Genomic DNA, 6,000 nt, shown 5'->3' with positions numbered 1-6,000 from the left:
AAACCAGATTGTGCCTGCCTCTGATTGAATTGTTACGGTGGTCCACACAGCAGGCTGGCCCCTGCTGGACCCTTCTGTGTACCATGCATCTGAGGGAATAGATGCCCACCCTTCCTGGAAGGGGCTAGCTTCCATCTCTTCTGTAGGGACTGGAAGAATAGATTTCTCATTTCATAATAACTGGATCTAATACTTCCTGTAGCTCAGCCTCCAGAGGGTTAGTGGACAGAATATTCCTTTGCTGCAGATAAGCCCCCCACTTAGCTAACATGGGCATCTGGCAGCTCAGATGTCCCACTACGAGGCTTGGTCATCCAGTCTTGGACCCACCCTGCAATGGGATACATGGTCCTAACTGTCACGGGGGCAGTTCTTGTTATGGCCTCTGTGGCCAACAGGGCAGCATACACTGCAGCCAACTGCTTTTCAACTACAGAGTACTATACCTCTGCTCCCTTCCAGAGTTGGGACCAGAAACCCAAGTGTTGACGTTGCTGTTTCCATTGCTGCCACAAACCCCATCCAAAGCCTTCCTGTGTCACATGCACATGTAGCCCACAAGGTCTAGCAGGATATTTCATCCCTCTTCTTGGGAGGTTGGCACAGCCAAACAGCCCTTTAGGCACACAGGATGGGCCTCTTTGGGTCACACCCCCAGGGTTTGGACAGATAATTTAGGCCTGCACCGAACGCCAGTGTGCAGGCACCAGGAACTGCACCGCACAGCACTGGTGCACACCGCCTGGGTGGGCAATGGTTGTTGGCGCTGCCACTGCATCTCCTCAGGTCACCAGGCTGCTGTTTCTGCAACTCCAGCAACTGCTGTCTCTGTGGCTTCAGGTGCTGCTATCATCTTCTGGGAGACTCTCTAACAGGCACAGCGCTCACCTGCCACCACCACCACCACAGCTCTCTGGCCCCCTCCCTATCAGTGAGCTTTCTGGGTGCCAGTGCCTGCTTCCCTGCCTTGTGCCAGCTCCAGCCTGCTTTCTCACAGCGTCCGGGGTCTTGCCAACAGCTCTAACAGCTCCCACAGCTGCCCCACCTCCTGGAACATTGCTGCAAAGCTCAGCTTCCAGTGCTTGGCCTTGACCCACAGGCACAGCAGCTCACACTGCTCACCTGCAGGGGTCGCCGCCTCTTCTGACCAGTGTACTGGGAGCAGAGCTTTCCGGGTTCTGGCGCCACCGCTACCAGAGCACCTGGCTCCAGCCGGCCCTCTGGCCAGTCACTCTCAGCAACTGTGTTCCACATCTGAGTGCGGGAGGGGAGGGAAGGGGATTCCCAGACCCAAACTTCCCCCAGGAGCCATAGGCTGCTGCCCTCGGGGAACTCAGTTTCTTTCCCCGCCACCTTTTCCCCCTAGATCGCTCACTGGGAGTGGAGAGGGGATTGCAGCAGCTCAGCCACCCAGGGTGCAGACTCAAGCCTTCAAGGCTTTTTTCCTGCCTCTGTGTTTGCATAACTTTGCCATGTGGGGAAGTACAGTTTCATCTTCTTCAGCCTTCAGGGCTTCCAGTCCCTCTCAGGGCTCTTGGAACTTCGCTGTGTCTCAAAGCATAGTCTCCATCTCAGCTCGCAAAGTTGAAACACCTAGCCCTCGGCCCCCATGGCTGCACGGGCACTGGGCTTCTTCTAGGGTCTTTCCCACCACCCACAGGGCTTTCTCCACTGTATCAGGTGTGCCACTAATATCGGGCCATCCTGAGGCGGGAAGGCCAAGCTGCCTGGAGCCTGGCCACCAAATACTACCTGCCAGTGACTGGCCACTCTAAGCCCCCCTCCAGGGGTGCCAACTCCATAGCATTCTGCAACGAATCCTGCTGACTACACCAGTTGTGTTGCCACTCTTCAAGGCCAGGCAGGTCCATGGTATTCACACAGATGGAATAATATTCACAGAGCCCTTGGGATGTCTGGCATGACTTTATTCACAGGTGGGCGAGCCATGCATACTGCAAGCTGCATGTCTACCTGCATGTCTCATGTTGTGGCACCCATCATAGCACCTGTCCCCTTGCATGTGTCTCTCACCATTGCCCCCAGCAGGGAGTCCCTACCTGTTTAAGTACTAGAGGGGAACAAAGCTGTAAAACTGCCAGAGCATTACATAACAACATAATTCTGCGCATGCGAGCCCACTTCACGTTATGAGAGCAGTTTATTGGACCCAGTCTCAAAGCTATGGGAACACTGCTTCCCTTAGCTACGCAGACACTTCCTGGGTGAGGAAGCCAGACTGCCTCCACTTACCCTGCAGATAGCAAAGTCTGGACACTAGGGAGGCTCATGGCTTTTGGAGGAATGTCACAGCCCCCAGGGATTCTCAGTGAACAGAGACACAGATGCATATACATAAGGCAAAGATATGTACACATGTACATCTACATTTGTTATATATATCTTTTTGTATATTGAAAGCCATGAATTTGCATTGATAACTCTAATTTTCATCTAGTCCTAAAGGGTTCTATATTATTTTGCTAAGGTTGCCATAACACAATTCCACAGATTGGGAGCAATTAAACAACAGAAATTTAATTTCTCACATTTCTGGAGGCTGGAAGTACAAGAACAAGGTGCTGGCAGAGTTGGTTTCCTCTGAGGCTTCTCTCCTGGGCTTGCAGGCAGCCACTCTCTTGCTGTCTCTTCACATGAGCATCTTTCTGTGCATGTGTGTCCCTGATGTCTCTCTGTGTCCTGACAGGTACCTTATAAAGGCACCTGTCAGATTTGTTGAGGGCCCAACTTAATAGCCTCCGTCTACCTTAATTGCCTGTTTAAAGGATCTTTTTCCAAATACAGCCACATTCTGAGGGACTTAAGGTTAAGATTTCAACAAATGAGTTGGTGGGGGATACACCTAAACATTCCTTCACTTGTGGACAGTGTCCTCCCTGTGTCTTCATGTCATCTTCCCTCTACTTATGTTCATCCCTGAGACCATTTCCCCCTTTTAAAGGACACTCAGGGCCCACAACAGTTTAGTATGACCTCATCTTAACTTATCTACTTATGCCTGCAATGACCCTATTTCCAGTACAAGGTCACATTCTGAGGTCCTGGGGGTTTGCACTAAAACATGAATTTGGGGATGTGGGGACACAATTCAACCCATAACAATCTTTGTGGGGCATCCAATCTAATGTCTCAGGAAAAACTCATTTCCAGATAGCATATTTTCCACCCCTGTATATCTTGCTCAGTTCCAGATGAAACCTCATTCTGAGCAAATTGGAAAACTCAAACTGATTATCATCCTGGTAAAAAGAAATCCACTCCAGTGGAAATTGCACCTGAATTCATGGCTACGAGTAATCCCAGTAGCAGAGAAATACATTAGGAGCCAACACCTCCTTCTCCTGCTGAGGGATGCATGGCCATCCCATGTCGTTAGAGGGCCCTGGAGTCCCCATACGATGCCCACCCATGCACAGGTGACTGTCTTTCAGATATCTATAGTTGTCATTCCGATTAGTAAGACCCAGGGCAGCATTAAGGCATTTACAAATTGTCTCACTGTTTGTATTTGCTAAATCACCACACACTAGGAATATAGTAGCTATATGGGAGCTCAGCAATATTTTGTATATTAAAAAGGAATCTTCTTATTCAAAAATAAATGATTTACTATAAAATTATAGTAATCAAGAAGATAGTACAGTGCTGGCAAAAGGATGAAAAATAGATCAATAAAGAAAATAGATAACCCAGAAGCAGATACTCGTGAATACAGTAATTTGATTTTTGACAAAGATGCTAAAACCATCTGATGGTGGAAAGGAAAGTCTTTAACAAATGGTGCTGTTGTCACAGGTGTGCACAGGTAACCAGGTTCTTAGTGATCGAGAACAAAGAATTGAACCGAACACACAAAGTTTATAGCATAAAGAAAGAGGGGAGGTTTATTAAGTGATAGTACATACCACAGGACACGGGAGTGAGCCAGCTCTGAGCAGAGGGAAAAAAAGGGCACGTGGGCTGGGGGGATTCTATTCTTATAGGGGCAGAAGCCCCCCTGCTAGTCTTTGGCGGGCTTTTCCTGCGCAGGTACAAGGAGTTGGATTTCAAAGCTACTGCACATGTGTGGTTTCCCATGACTTTCTTGATTGGCTACTGGAGAAGGGAGTCCCACAATGTTATTTCATTATAATGATATTATAATGAATCAGGGGTAGTGTGCAGACGCATTCTATGATTCAGAGTTCTCCCAGAAAACAGGAACAACCCGTCTTAGGGGGTCTTTGTCATGTATAGATGTTTTCTACCTCAGCCCTGCGGGGCCTCTGGAGCTTCCTTCCTGACTACCTCCTGCCTCACTGTGACGACTGGGTATCCACACAGGGAGGAACAAAGATGAACCGCAATCCCTGCAGCAGTCAGGGCTTGATCAGAAAAGCAGAGCCACTGTGGGGCCTACAGAAGGGGGCTTTATCATAGGAGTGTGTTATTCATTATAGGTTTTCTTATTACCAATTAAGAGAGCTGGTTAAGCAGTCTATGTCAAGCTGTTGCCTTTGCTTAAGTGGTTGGCCTGAAATAAGCAGGACTGGTACACAGGAAGGAAAGATAGATATGAGGAGGATGGCAAGGACGGACTGGAACCTGCATCTCTCACCACCACCAACTTTAATGACATGGGCACCCTACAAAATAAGCTGGTGACTTCCCCATGGAGTCTCTAGCCCAGGACACAGAGAAGTGGGAGAAGCCAATGTGGTAGAGCTGGAGGAGCTGGGTGCCTGGCTGCTGCCCAGCATCACCTAGGTGACCCAGAGGCTAAGTGACAGTGTGCCTGGCCCCATATAGATTAATTGAGCTTAAAGGTGGATCTTTCTTCACTTCTACCTTCCAAGTATGGCACACATTCTTCTTGTGCTCATCCCTAACCTAGAACCATGCAGGGAAGGTTAATGTAGTTCCAGCTCAGCAGAGCTGACACAGGATAAAGCTTCCCCAACCCTCACCTCACACCACACTAAAAAATTAATTGAGCATGGCTCATAGGCCCCCATATAAATACTAAAACTATAAAGCTTCTAAATGAAAACATGGGAGATGATCTTCTCAACTGTGGTGGGCAGATTTCTAATATGTAATGTGGGCAGCAAATACTATGAAGGAAAAAGCTGATACAGTAAAGTTATCAAAATTAAAAAGCTCTGCTCATCAAAAGATGCAAGTGAAAAATAAAAAGATAAGCTAAAGACTGGGGGAAAATATTCACAAAACATATAATCCTTAATAACTCAATAATAAAAAGTAAAAAAGTGGGCAAAAGATTTGAAAAGACACTTCGCAAAGGAAGATATGGCCAATAAGCACATGAAAAAGTAGTCAACACCATTAGTTAGAAATGCAAATTAATACCACAATGAGACACCACTCCACACAAATCAGAATAATTAAAATGTAAAAGATGACCGATTCCAACCGTTGGTGAGGGTGTGGGGCAATCACACACACTTTTGGTGGAGGAGTCTAATGATGTCTGTAACTTATTTGGAAATGCGTTGAAATACAGACAATGAAGCTGATTGTATTTTCCAGCAACACTTCCTTTCCCACCTGCTCTCGTACAACCATAGCAACAGAGAACAACTGTGCCACTCCCCTTTCTAGACATGCAATCCAATTCCCCTCTTCTTAAGTCTGGTGAACTGGTCATGGCTTCAGCCAACAGCATTCAGTGTGAATGATGTTGTATGAGTTACAAGACTTGGTCAGGAAAGTTCATAACACTTTCACTTTGTTTACAGGGACACTGTGCTGAGAGCCCTGAGCCATCAGTAAGAAGTTCAACACCCTGGGGCCACCATGTTGCAACAAAACCAACTCAATGGAGAGACCACATGCAGTCACTTCCCTTAGTTGTCTCAGTCTTCAAGTCATCCTAGCCCAGGTGCCAAGACATGTAAGTGAAAGGGCCTCCAGCTATTTCCAGCGCTTAGACATCAAGTTACCCCCAGCCTGAGGAGGTTTCCAAACACAGCATTGAAA

The sequence above is a fragment of the Phyllostomus hastatus genome, unplaced genomic scaffold, assembly GCF_019186645.2.
Source record: "Phyllostomus hastatus isolate PE091 unplaced genomic scaffold, TTU_PhHast_1.1 phas_contig_5, whole genome shotgun sequence".
NCBI lineage: Eukaryota > Metazoa > Chordata > Mammalia > Chiroptera > Phyllostomidae > Phyllostomus > Phyllostomus hastatus.
Note: the sequence above shows the minus strand (reverse complement) of the source record.